The sequence below is a fragment of the Acinonyx jubatus genome, chromosome F2, assembly GCF_027475565.1.
Source record: "Acinonyx jubatus isolate Ajub_Pintada_27869175 chromosome F2, VMU_Ajub_asm_v1.0, whole genome shotgun sequence".
Classification (NCBI taxonomy): domain Eukaryota; kingdom Metazoa; phylum Chordata; class Mammalia; order Carnivora; family Felidae; genus Acinonyx; species Acinonyx jubatus.
The window spans coordinates 36196570-36210126 of record NC_069394.1 but is presented as its reverse complement, the minus strand read 5'-3'; the positions used below and the strand labels follow the sequence as shown (position 1 = coordinate 36210126).

At 44.0% G+C, this 13557-nt stretch overlaps 1 pseudogene; it reads right to left on the bottom strand.

Moving 5' to 3' along the window:
• Positions 1-666: 666 nt before the first annotated feature.
• LOC106980023 (60S ribosomal protein L37a-like) lies at positions 667-7560 on the bottom strand (annotated as a pseudogene).
• Between the last annotated feature and the right edge of the window lie 5997 nt (positions 7561-13557).

Genomic DNA, 13557 nt, shown 5'->3' with positions numbered 1-13557 from the left:
GATCCATCATCTGGAGTGCCTCCAGGTTCAAAGACAATCACTAACCTGTTGTTAGCACACAAATCACTTCACCCAGGGGATTTGTTCCTGGGGAGAAGGGAGGAAAGGAAAAGCAATACCACCGTCCTTCCTCACTCTCCACCCCTACCCTGCAGAGCACTTAGGCTCTCTCTTGAAATCATGCTTCTTAACCTTGACTCTCATGGGAATCATTTGGAGAGTTTAAAAAGTGTGTGTGTGTGTGTGTGTGTGTGTGTGTGTGTGTGTTTAATTAAGCCTGCTCTCAGCAATTCTGATTCAACTGGTTTAGGTTGAGAGACTGAATATACAAATGGACAACAGCCAGACTTTATATGACAATAGAATTCTGACCCGCTATCTGCAGCAACCAGCCCAGGAAACCAACACAGCCTTTGTAGCAACTGGCCCCAAACACTCAGTACTTAATATCTGCCAGCTTTCCTAATTTTGGCCCCTGCTTCCAACTGAAAATCAACCAGGGAAAGTCAAATATGGACCCCTAACCAATCACATTGCAAGCCCCACTTCTGGTCAGCCCCCTTCCAGCTTTCCCATTTCAACAACCCCGAATACGGCATACCTAAAAGCCTTCTTTTTTTTCTCCACTCTTCTGCCTGACTTTGAGTCTCTCTCTCTCTCTCTCTCTTTTAAATTTTGTTATTTAAATTAACCGGTTTATTATAGGCTAGCAATGTTTCAAATGGTGAAGCTTCTACTGGTCTTTCAACGCCTTCAGTCTTCTGATGGCCGACCTGACTGTGACAGCAGAAATGGCGATATAGGTCCACGCACCACCTGTTACGGTTTTCATGCAGAAACCACAATGCCAGATCCCCACAGCTTGTCTTTTCATTTTGCTTTTGCCACAGAAGGAGCAAGTGTACTTGGCATGCTGGCTTATTTAATTTTCCGGAGGGAGGCACCATAACGGGTCCCGCATTTACCCACAATCTGAACCTTCTTGGTGCGTTTAACCGTGTCGCTGCAAACTAGGTCTGAGCCCAGACAGCCTGCCTTTGAGTCTCTACCAAATGCAGAGGATGGTAATGTTTGATTCTCCTGCTAGGGCAAGCTCCAAAGAAATAGCCTTTGGCCTCACTTGATTGCTCTTCACTTATTTCCAGAGGATACAGCTCAGAAGTCGGTTGTTTTTAAAAGTCCTCTGAGTGGTTCTCGAGGCATCTGGGTGGCTCAGGCAGTTAAGCATCTGCCTTCGGCTCAGGTCATGATCTCACAGCTCAGCTCGTGGGTTCGAGCCCCACGTTGGGCTCTGTGCTGTCAGCGCAGAGACCGCTTGGGATCTCCCCTCTCTCTGCCTGCCCCTGCTTGTGCTCTCACTCTCAAAATAAATAAATAAACTTCAAACAAAAAAAAAAAGTTCTCTGAGTGCTTCTGATGTACAACCAAGGTCGTGAACCCTGGCTGTAAATAAGTGGTTCTTTTTTTCTTCTTCTTCCACGATTTTATTTAAATTCAAGTTAGTTAACATAGTATGTAGTATTGGTTTCAGGACTAGAATTTTGTGATTCATCACTTACATGTAACACTCAGCGCTCATCACAAGTTCCCTTCTTAATGCCTGTCACCAATTGAGCCCATCCCCCCACCTCCCCTCCAGCAGTTTAGTTTGTTCTCTCCAATTAAGAGTCTTATGGTTTGCCTCCCTCTCTGTTTGTATCTTATTTTAGTTTTCCTCCCCTTCCCCTGTGTCCGTCTGTTTTGTTTCTTAAATTCTACATATGAGTGAAATCATATGGTATTTGTGTTTCCCTGAATGACTTATTTCACTTAGCATAATATACTCTAGTTTCATCCACATCATTGCAAATGGCAAGATTTCATTCTCTTTGATGGCTGAGTAGTGTGTGTGTGTGTGTGTGTGTGTGTGTGCACATGTACACCACATCTTCTTTATCCATTCACCAGTTGATGGGCATTCGGGCTCTTTCCATAATTTGACTATTGTTGATAGTGCTGCTAGAAACATCCGGGTGCACGTGACCCTTGAATCAGTATTTTTGTATCCTTTGGATAAATACCTAGCAGTGCAATTGCTAGGTCATAGGTAGTTCTATTTTTAACTTTTTGAAGAACCTCCATATTGTTTTCCAGAGTGGCTACACCAGTTTGCATTCCCACCAGCAGTGTAAGAGGGCTCCTCTTTTCGTATCCTCACCAACTGTTGTTACCTGTGTTGTTAGTTTTAGCCCTAACAAAGTGGTTCTTAAAGTTTAGTCCCCAGACCAGCAAATCAGCATCATCTGGTAACTTGTTACAAATGCAAATCCTATATAACTTGTGTTATTTTCAGGCAATTTCCTTCTATGCTCAGTTTCTTGGGAGTTTTTATCATAAAAGGACATAATTCAAATACTGTTTCTGCATCTGTTGAGATCATGATGTGATTTTTAGCCTTCATTCGTTAATGTGAAGTATCATATTAATTGATTTTCATATATTGAACCATTGTCGCAGCCCAGAAATAAATCCAACTTAAGTATGGTGCATGATCTTTTTAATGTGCTGTTAAATTCACTTTGCTGTTATTTTACTGAGGATTTTTGCATCTGTATTCATCAGAGCTAATATCATACTCAATGGTGAAAAACTGAAAGCTTTTTCTCTAAGACCAGGAAACAAAGCAATGAGGCTGGCTCTTTGCTACTTCTATTCAGTATGGTACTAGAAGTTTTAGCCAGAGCAATTAGGCAAGAAAAAGAAATAAAAGATATCCAAATAGGAAATAGGAAATGAAAATGTCTGTTAGCAGATGACATGATATTACATATAGAAAACCCTAAAGACCACACACACACACACACACACACGTTAGAATAAATGAATTCAGTAAAGCTGCAGGACACAAAATCAAGATACAAAAATCAGTTGCATTTCTATACACTAAAAATGAACTACCTGAAAAAGGAAATTAATAAAATAATTCCATTTATAATAGCAGTAAAAAGGAAAAAATACTTAGGAATAAACTTAACAAAGGAGGTAAAAGACTTCTATTTTGAAAACTATAAAAGACTGACGAAAGACATTAAAGAAGATACAAGAAAGACATCCTCTGTTCATAGACTAGAAGACAATATTGTTAAAACGTCCATACTATCCTAAGCAATCTACAGATTCAATGCAATCCCTATCAAAATCCCAATGGCATTTTTTACAAAAATAAACAAATACTAAAATTCATATGGAACCACAAAAGACCAAGAATTGCCCAAACAATCTTACACACAAGGAACAAAGCTGAAAGTATCGCACTCCCTGACTTCAAAATATGTTACAATGTTACAGTAACCAAAAAGTACGGACTGGCATAAAAACAGACATATAGACCAATGGAACAGAATAGAGAAGCCAGAAATCACACATATATCACACATATCCACACATATACAGTCAACTAATCTTTAACAAGAACGCCAAGAACATACAACGGAGAAATGATAGTTTCTTAAACAATGAGGAGCAGGCAAATAAGCCCACAATGAAGTATGAGCTGACACCTGTTAAGACGCCTGTTAGAAAAAAATAAAAGGCATCAAGTGTTGGCCGAAGACGTGAAGACACTGGAACCCTTGTACACGGGTGGTGGGAATGCAAACTGGTGCAGCCACTCTGGAAAACAGTTTGGAGGTTCCTCAAAAAATTAAAAAGAGAACTGCCCTATGACCCAGCAATCCCACTTTTTAGTATTTGTCCAAAAGAATTGAAATCAGGATCTCAAAAGATATTAATTAGGACTCCAGTGTTGATGGCAGCACTATCCACAACAGCCAAGGTGTGGAAATGTGGAAATGAGCTAAATTGATGGTCATTTCCTAAAATGACCATCCCCTGATGGATGAATGGATAAAGAATATGTGGTCTATACATGCAATGAGATTATCTGGCCTTAAAAAAAAAAAAAAGGAGGTTCATCCTGGATGAACCTTGAGGACCTTATGCTAACTGAAGTCAATAGTCATAGAAAGACAAATATTGCATCATTCCACTTATATGAGGTATCTGAAATGGTCAAACTCATAGAATGAGAGTAGAATTGTGGTTATTTACCAGGAGCAGGGAAGAGGGGGAAATGGGGAGTTGCAAATCAATGGGCATAAAGTCTCCACATGCAAGATGCATAAGCTCTAGAGATCTGCTCTACAACACTGTGCCTGTAATTAAGATATAACATGGGGCGTCTGGGTGGCTCGGTCGGTCGGTCAAGCATCTGACTCTTGGTGTGGAGCCTGCTTGGGATTCTCTCTCTCCCTCTCAATCTCTGCCCCTCCCCTGCTTGTGCTCTCTCTCTCAAAATAAATAAATAAACATAAAAAATTTAAAAATGTATAATACGTTATACTGTGATGCTAAAATAATACTGTATTCTACACTTAAAACTTTGTTGAGAGGGTAGATCTCATCTCATGTTAAGTGTCCTTACAACAATAAAATAACTAGAAACTTAAAAATAAAATAAAAAAGAAATGTAAATCTGTAGGCAGTACAAGACCTACTGAATCAGACACTTTGGGGGTGAGGCCCAGCTGTCTTTAAAGCCCTCCAGATGATTCTGGTGTGTGCAAAAGGTTGCAAACCACTGCCTAAATAAAGTTTGAACAGATATTTAACAATATCGGTTTGAAGGGTCACCATATCATTTAGCTTCCTTAGGATGCCCATGTGTCTTCAAGTTGGAGGAATGTTATCTTTACCCACGAATAAGAACTTATTGAGCACTTTCTGTATGCTTGGTGCTCTTCTGAGTGCCTCACGCGCATTAAATTTTATAACAGTACCCTGAGGTAGAAACCACTGTTTATTTATTTATTAAAAAAATTTTTAATGTTTTTATTTATTTTTGAGAGAGGGATAGAGACAGCGTGAGTGGAGGAGGGGCAGATAGAGAGGGAGGCACGGAATCCCAAGCACGCTCCAGGTTCTGAGCTGTCAGCATAGAGCCCGGTGTGGGGCTCGAACTCATGGACCACAAAATCATAACCTGAGCCAAAGCCAGACGCCCAACCAACTCAACCACCCAGGGCCCCCTAGAAACCATTAGTAATGCTATTCCTAGCAGAATCCAAGCCCAGGGAATCGGACACCAGAGCCGGGTACACAATGTCCCCCTTCCGGCTCAAACTCTCCGGGAGCATGTAGCTCACTGCCTGGCACAGTAAATAACAAATTCTCATTAGTTCATAAAGTGAAATGTCAAAGATACGGGTCCTAAAAGAATTCTGATAGAGTGGCATGTCCAGGGGTAGAGGTGGGAGATAGCAGTGGAGGGGAGAGGAGAGAAGAGGAAGGGAAAGGATAGGCAGAAGGAAATGTGGGCCTATCAGGTGCCTGAGAGAGGATCTGAAAGGAGGAAACAGAAACAACAATGTCAAATGTTCATTCATTGCCAAGTTTTGGGGTGCCCAAGGTCAGCCATGGGGCCCTAATATTCTGGGGCCATGTTAAGTTACTGACCAGAAAGGAAGCAAGGTCAAGCCAGAGCCTATGGGGTGCTTTGAGGGAAGTCCAGAATGAGGGAGTACAGGTTTGATTCCTTGAGGCTCCTATCTTTCCCTTTCTGCAATAGTCCCATCTTGGGGCTCCTTCTGAAGGCATCTCTACCCCCCCCACCCATGTACCATGTCTATGCCAAGAACTTTGAGCCACAGACCCTCCTTTGGCCAACATATGTAAGAAATTCTACAAGTTGAGCTACAGACAGTAGGATTGAGAAAATGAGGAAGACTGCATCCTGCCCGCAGGGAGCTTACAGTCTAATGGGGAGGCAGACATATAAACACGAAGTCAAGAGGGCAAGCTCCAGAACAGGGTGTGAACAAAGCCTTGAGACCCCAGGAAGGACTAACGCAAAGCTTCATGAGGGGAGTAGCATAGGAACAGAGCCTTAAAGGGTAAGTAAGAGTATCTGAGACCAAATAAGATAGGGAAGGGGATTCCTAGCAGAAGGAAGAGCATGACCTAAGGCGGCGTAATGAAAGCGGAGCAAACGGTAAGGAATTGAATGCTTTCATGGCTGATGCAAAAGAAGAAAGCACAGAAAGGACAGAGGGAAGGTGGAAGAGCTGGTGGGAGATGTGGGGAGGAAAGGCGGGGTCAGATTAGCTGGGTCTTTAATAGCATGTAAATACCCACTGAAGCTGGCTTAAGCTAAGGAGAAAACTTTACTATAAAGAAACAGGAAATCTCTCACGACCCAAAGGCAGGGGCACACCAGGATGCCAGGAAGAACTAAAACTTGGAGGTAGAAAGTCAGGGTGAGTCCAGGCAGTGTTCACTCTCCATCTTTTTCTCTGCTTCTCTCTGTAGATGTGCATCTCTTTCCTTCTCTCTCTCTCCAGACAAGCATTCTGCACAATCCAGTTCACGTCACAGAACACCTGTCCTGCTCATAGCTCTAGAGTTTACAGGAGACAGACTCAGGCACAGAGAGAGTAATTCTGTGGTTCCAAATCCAATTTCTTGGGGAGAGAACTCTGACTGGTATGGCTCCAGTCATGGGACTACCCCTGGTCCAACCTACTATGGCTAAGAGGTAAGGTCACATTTTTGCAAATATGGCGACTGGCAGCCCAACTCTGCATGGAAGAGGGAACAGTTCCCAGAGGAGGGGGAATCTGTGGCTCATTTTGGGGTGAATATCCTGGAAACTCCAGACCATGGCCTTGTAAGCCACAATAAGGAGTTCAGACGTTCAGACTTTATCCTATAGGCAACTGGAGGAACTAAAAGGAATGATAAACATCGCTTCTTGGCCTTTTGGCTAAGGTCAAGTGTAAAGGAATGATAAGCCCGAATTTGTCTTTAGAAATGTTGCAGACTACATGAAGGATGGATCACAGTGGGAGAGACTGAAAGCTGGGAGTCCACTGGGGAAGTGTTGAGATCATCCAGGCCATAAAACAATGAGACCCAAACTAGGGCAAAGGTGGTGAGCATGGAGAGGCCTTTTAAGGACTGAAATGTGAGGACTTGGTAACTGCATGAGAATGGAGGCTGCTGGTGAAGGAGCCAGGAGACCCCCCGGTTTCCCGCCTGGGAAGACGGGCAAGACAGTGATGACGCTAAGTGGGACAAGGGCTGCAGAAGAGGAAGAATTGGGGGAGGGGCGCACAGAATACGGAGTGTGGGAAACGGAGGCTAGTTGAGAGCACACTGAATTTGAGAAGTGACGAAGAAACCGATGGTTCCCATCCCGTCTTCCTTCCCCAGGTCTCCTGAAAGAAGCTGCATTGCTAACATAGGAAAATCGGGTGGCGTCATAAAATGATTCTCATTTTGGTTGATAATTGTGAAATCAGAAGGAAGCTGAGTGTTTGGAGTCGGTCAATGTGTATGCCAGTCAGCTGTGCGAGCTTGAGAAAATTACTCAGCCTGGGGCTCCATTTTCCCATGTGTGAAATGGCATATCCAGCTGACCTCAAAGAATTATCGTGAAGAATCAGTGCGATAAAATCTGTAGAGTCCTTACGGTATGGATGGCCCTCGGGAGGTGGTCGTTAAGATCAGACTCTTTTCCTCCATCGCATGAACTGGAACTTTGCCCTGTGCCAGGCAGAAATGCGGCACCCACCGCCCCAGGCCTGAAGCTGGCTTTCCCTGATAAACAAGCCCATCCACTCCCCGCCATAAATGCCTCCGGAAATCAAATGAATCGAACCTACCTACTATTTCACTGATGAACTCGTCTCTACATAGCTGCTGACTCCTAAATGGATTCCAAATTTGGGTCTGTGCTGACCATCAACGGACTCTGATGAATCTGACTATGTCGATCAAACTGATGGTGAAGACAACAATACAGCCACCTATGTTGCCTACTGCCTGTTGAGCACCGTTCTGGGGCTGGACGGAGCACAAACTCATGAAATCCTCACCAACAACTCTATGCAGTCAGAACTCATTACTAGCGTCCCCATTTTGCAGAGGAGAAGACTGAGATCACAGGCGTATCCAGTCACAAATACCGCATAATTCACCCTCTTGTTTTTCACTGTTCTCTACAATACGTCTCACTGCATTGCTTCCCAAGCCTGCCTCAGCCCAGCGTGACAAACGTCGAACACGACTTCAGGGAGGACTGATTCCCTCTTAAAAACAAAATAGAGCAGTCAGCTCCTTCGCCAATCTTTCCGTGTATTTGAATATTCTCTTTTGAGGAGGAAAGGGACTCCTGCTAGGGAAGCAGAGGTAGTGATGGCACGTTTGAGCCATCCTGGGGCTCTACTTCCTGTCACAATTTAGGGTGGGGGCAGGGGGCTATAAAAATCTGAACACACCCATAAGGCATCACCCCTCAGGTGGAGGCTGCCTACAGTACTTGTCTCAGGAGACCCGGTCTCACAATTGCTTAACTCCATCAAGATTCTTAACCTTTGAGGGGTCAAGGGCCCCCTTGAGAATCCAGGGAAAGCTGCTGCCTCTGTCCTCATTAAAATGCACGAGGAGGACGTTACACAAAACCCCATGAAGTTTGGGGAGTGCAGGGGTGCCCTGAAGCCCAGCCCTGAACCCCAAGTGAAGCGGCTCTGCCACAGAAGACGGACAAGCCAAGGTACTTTAATCATCCCTCCAAATTCAGTCTCAGCTTATTAACTTGTACTGTAGCTCCCTGGAAATTTCTCTGTAACCCTCAAATTTATATGCTCACTTAGCGTGCTCTGCCCTTGAGACCCTTGGGAAATTAGCTGCAGAGACCGATTCGGATGGGCAGGCACAATTTCTCACCCGACGTGGCATTATACCGGGAATCATGCCCTGCCTTGCCAGCCTGGGGTACAGACTAATGTTGTATCTCTTTGAAAATTTCAGTTTAAGGGACTCTGAATCTTCATCTTGATTGTAATGGAAACTCTCTGTTCTTATTGAAAGGTTGTCCCACCCTAAATAATTTCTGAAACCTCTGAGAAACGGTTACATAGTCTGTGACCAATCCTTCTAGCTGCTCCCGAAGCCCACCCTACCACCTTCTGGACGGACGTTGTGCGGGTCAGTATACGAAATGCTCTGCCCTTGAGCGAGCCAGTAGCTCAAGAAGGGGTTCTCTTCAAGCTCTTTAATTTGAATGGTCACCAATATTATCCCACCCTATGAAATGGCATATGTGAAATGGCATATCCAGCTGACGTGGCTGGATGGTGGCAGCAGTGATGCTTGGGGGGGTCTTAATAGTTTCCATGGACCAGTTCTTCCAGCTAACACATTGCTTCATGTATTGCTCATGTGGTAGATGGTAAAGACGTTCCACTGAATCGAGAGCTACGGAATATAATTGCTTATAAACCCACTAGTCCAGTAACATAGGTATATAAATGCAATGTATTTATTTATGCATTAAACCATTCAAGTGGGAAATTACCTGTAATGGATTCCAAGCCGGCGTACCTTTGGGTACCCTTCCTCCAGCTCCGCCCAGCAGGACAATTCTAGTCCACAGATTTAAGTAGGCAGGAGTCAGGGGTCGGGATAGGAAAGGTCTGGTCCAAAGACATCTCCCTTCTATGCTTCCCCAGGGCCTGAGTTTAATAAATGCAGCACACATGTACCCTAAGAGAGGGTAGTAACTAGCTGGCTAACATTCTCACTCTCTCTTGTGAATGTGTTTAACTAGACAGCTATCCTCTCAGGGGCTCACAGGTCATTCACAGCTGAGAGTAGAAAGACTAATTGGAGGGTTGAAAGGAAGACCTAAAGCAAAGTGGGGAAACCACAGTAAGATGTTCAGGGCAGCCAGAGAGCAGTGAGTATCCGGAGGGCGAGACTCCCATCAGATGGGAATGATGGAGAGAGGAGAGAGACAGGATGTCTAAGACGAATTTCACCTCATTCATAATTAGGCCCAAGGCCAGTACTTCTCTTCCCAGACTCACCCAAGACGTGCCGAAGATAATAATTTAATGCCTATTTCTACAAGGGTCAGATGAAACGTCTTTCCGCAGCGCTTGATGTCACTTAGGTTCTGCCTGATTTCTTCTTCACATTGGACCTGTGATAAATGCTGATTTCCAAAGTCATTCTACAATCCCTTGCAAAACAAACCACCCCAAACTTAGTGGTGAAAACAACAACCATAGCTACCTTGAGTAACGTTTGAACCAAGTATTTGAGCCGTCTATTCTGAAGCTAGACACGAAAATTATCTGTAAACATTGAACTTTGCTTTTTTTTTTTTTCCTTTTCCTGCAGAGGTATGGGTTAGCAATTTTGAAACTACTTTATGTATATCCTAAGATTAAGAAAATAGAACAATATATCATGGTTCATAGGAACCAGGTTTTTCACTTTTGGAAAAGGAAGTCATAAGTATGGAGAAGGAGAGAGTTAAAGTGAAGCTCTGTGGTGTTGGATCGGAATTAGAGAAATCAGTATAAACTTATGGTTTGAACCAATGGTTTTTAATACAAAGGGAGAGATAGAAAATAAAGTGTGGGTGTATATGTGTGTGTGTGCATGTGTATACAGACATATACTTCCTAGATCTGGCCAGTAAGAAAGCCAAAAAGCAAGGACACTCTGGTAGCAATAGGCATCCCAGGAACCCCGATTTTGGTTTCTAAATACTTTCCCTCTAAAAGGAAAGAGGGATCCTTAGGAAAATGATTGATTCCAAGGCCGGGGCAGGGGCAGTACAAGATGTACTGGGAACATCTTGTGTCAAAAAGGTATGAAAGTGCCCAAAGAATGACGGGAACATATCAAAGATCATAAGAGCCCCAAAGGCCAAATCTAGGACAACTTAAGCATCAGAATAATTCATAATAGTAACAGATTATAACCTATTGAATCAAATAATTAGTTTAAACTGATTTTTATAAATAAATGAGGAAGAAGGAAATCTCTTTCAGTAGAATACTAATAAATGCAGAAGGAAGGATGAAATCAAAAGTCAGCCATCATGGTTCATCAATTGAATCATCAATGGATACTAAAGCGAGGGGATCAAAGTGTCATGAGAAACAGGATATTCACATGATCTCAACATATCACTCTGTGAGATACTTATTAATTACAAAGAAAATGATAGTAACTTTATATGGACAAAACTTTCAGACACCATCATAACCCCATTCAAGTTTAACATCACCTGATCCCTTCTATCATATTTCGGCCAAAAAATGTATAACCTGAATGTAATCATGAGGAAACACCACATAAACCCAAATTGACAGACATTCTACAAACTAAATGGCCAGTAAGTATTCTTTGCAAGTGTCAAGGTCATGAAAGACAAAGAAGGGAGAGGAACAGGATGGGTCCAGGTTAAAAGAGATCACAGAGAAAGGACAACTGGATGCAGTGTGCGAACCAGGATTTTCTTTTGCTAAAAAGGATGCCTGGGGGGCAATTGGCAAACCGTGAACGAGGTGTGGAGATCACATGATGGCATTTATTAAAATGTTGACTTTTTGATATTATAATTATACTAAGTTTAAGGAAGATAGTGTTCTTGTTCTTAGGAGATACGACTGAATCGTGTAGGGGTGAAGAGATATTGTGACTTCCTCTCAAACAACTGAGAACGGCCGGGTGGTGGGGTGGGAGGAAATGTTAACATCTGGGTGAAAGGGATAGGAGATTTGGGGGGGTACTATTTTTAGATCTTTTCTGTAAGCCTGTAATTACGTCACAAGAGAAAGGGTTTAAAAACAACCATTTGCTTATTCCTCCTGCTTCTGTGGATTGCCTGGGTTTAGCTGGTCAGTTTTCCTTCTGGACTTACTTGGGCTCACTTGTCTCTAGAGTCGGATGTCAGCTGAGACAGGAATGTCCAAGATGCCCCTGCCCTCGTCCTCTCTCATCTTCTCTGGTGACAGTGACTGGGGGGCCAGGCTCAGAGGGGCAGTGGGGTCTGGGTCTCAGCCTCAGGGCTTTTCCACATGGCCTCTCCAGCTAGGGAGCTTGACTTCCTTGCTCAAGATTTGGGGCACCTATGAGTGTGCAAGCAGCACTCACCGTCCCCTTGAGTCATAGGGCCAGAGGAGGCCTGTGCCATTTCCACTGAATTCTGGTGATTCAAGAGACCCAGGGAGCCATCCAGGCTCCACGTGGAGGGACTTCACAAAAGGGTGACGATCCAGGTGGTTCCCTAGGCCAGACCTGGAGACCAGCCACAGTAACTGTAACAGAGTTCGATGAGGGAAGCAGAATCAAGCAGAATTTCTATATGTGCTACAGAACAAGGGGTTTGTTAAATGAGCAAGACCTTATACAACTGAGGGACAAGTTGGAGCTTGCAGGGAACCTGAGAAGACACGCACTTCAGCGGGGGAAGGACGACGCACAGAAGGCTACTAGAGAAGACCGGGGAGGCTGTCGCCTGCATCTGGGAGTGAGTTGCTATTGGTCAGCAGAGCTAATGGTCAGGAAAATGAGCGGATCACAGAGTCAGGAAGGGCGAGGACAAGCTGGAGTCTTCCGGCACCTCTGCTCGGTCTCTTTTAGCATTTAAAACACCGCAGTGTTCAGAGAATGTTGGTCACTATTTCCCTTCTGCCTTCCAGATCTCATACAAATTTCTCTTTGGCCAAGTCGAAGCTGGAACCACAGAGGGAAGGAGACTGACAAACATAGCTCTAGCTTAGCCATGTGATGTCGTGTAAAACCACCGTAAGAGAGAAAGAGAAAGGACCATAACTGAGGGTTTAAAACTTGGTGGGATTCTGTGAGCACACTTCTTGGAGCCAGAAAAGGACTCCCAATGGAAAGATCATAATTAAGAACCCTCAATAAGCTTTATAAATATAATAAAAGCATAATGAAGCACACCATTTTTCTATGGACTGCATCAAACTGTATCTCCTAGGTACCAACAGTCTCCAACAAAACCTCAATTAACCAGAAACATGGCTGAAGTTTAAAGCTTAGGCTAAATTCTTTCGAGAGGGCAAAAGCAACGCAAACTCGTATCAGAGATTTATCCCAAACAGTTTTCTGGCTGGAGCGCACAATTCTTATTTTTATACTCATTGGTACTTACAAGGCACTGCTCTAAGGGCTTCGTGTGCGGGAATTCATTTAATCCTTGCCACAGCCCTGTAAAATAGGCATTATGATCACCCCCATTTTATAGGTGAAGACACTGAGAGGTTAGATGCTTGCATGCTAGTAAGTAGCAAAGCCAGGTTTGGACCCCCGTGCAGTGCTCGAGGCTGCTCCGAGCCAGTGGTCTAAAGTGTCATGCTCAGCCTCCTATACCATCCACACTCAGGGACTGGGCAATAAGGACGTGTTTTCCGAGTAACAGCCTTGGGCAGGGTCCAATACTCTCGTTTGTAATAAACCTGTGTATTCCTCAATCAGCCAAGATTCACAGCGTGCCATGTGCCAGGCACCACGATAGGCTCTGGGATTACCACACCAAGCAAACGCCGACTCAGACCTTGGCTCGTGGAGCTTCCAGTCCAGGGGGATCACGAATGAGAGCATCATCGCAGGCTGCGGTAGGTATCCTTAGGATGAGTCGGCCATCAGTGACGGCATAATTGGCTGCATTTTCCCTGTACTACAGCAGGGAAGCATACA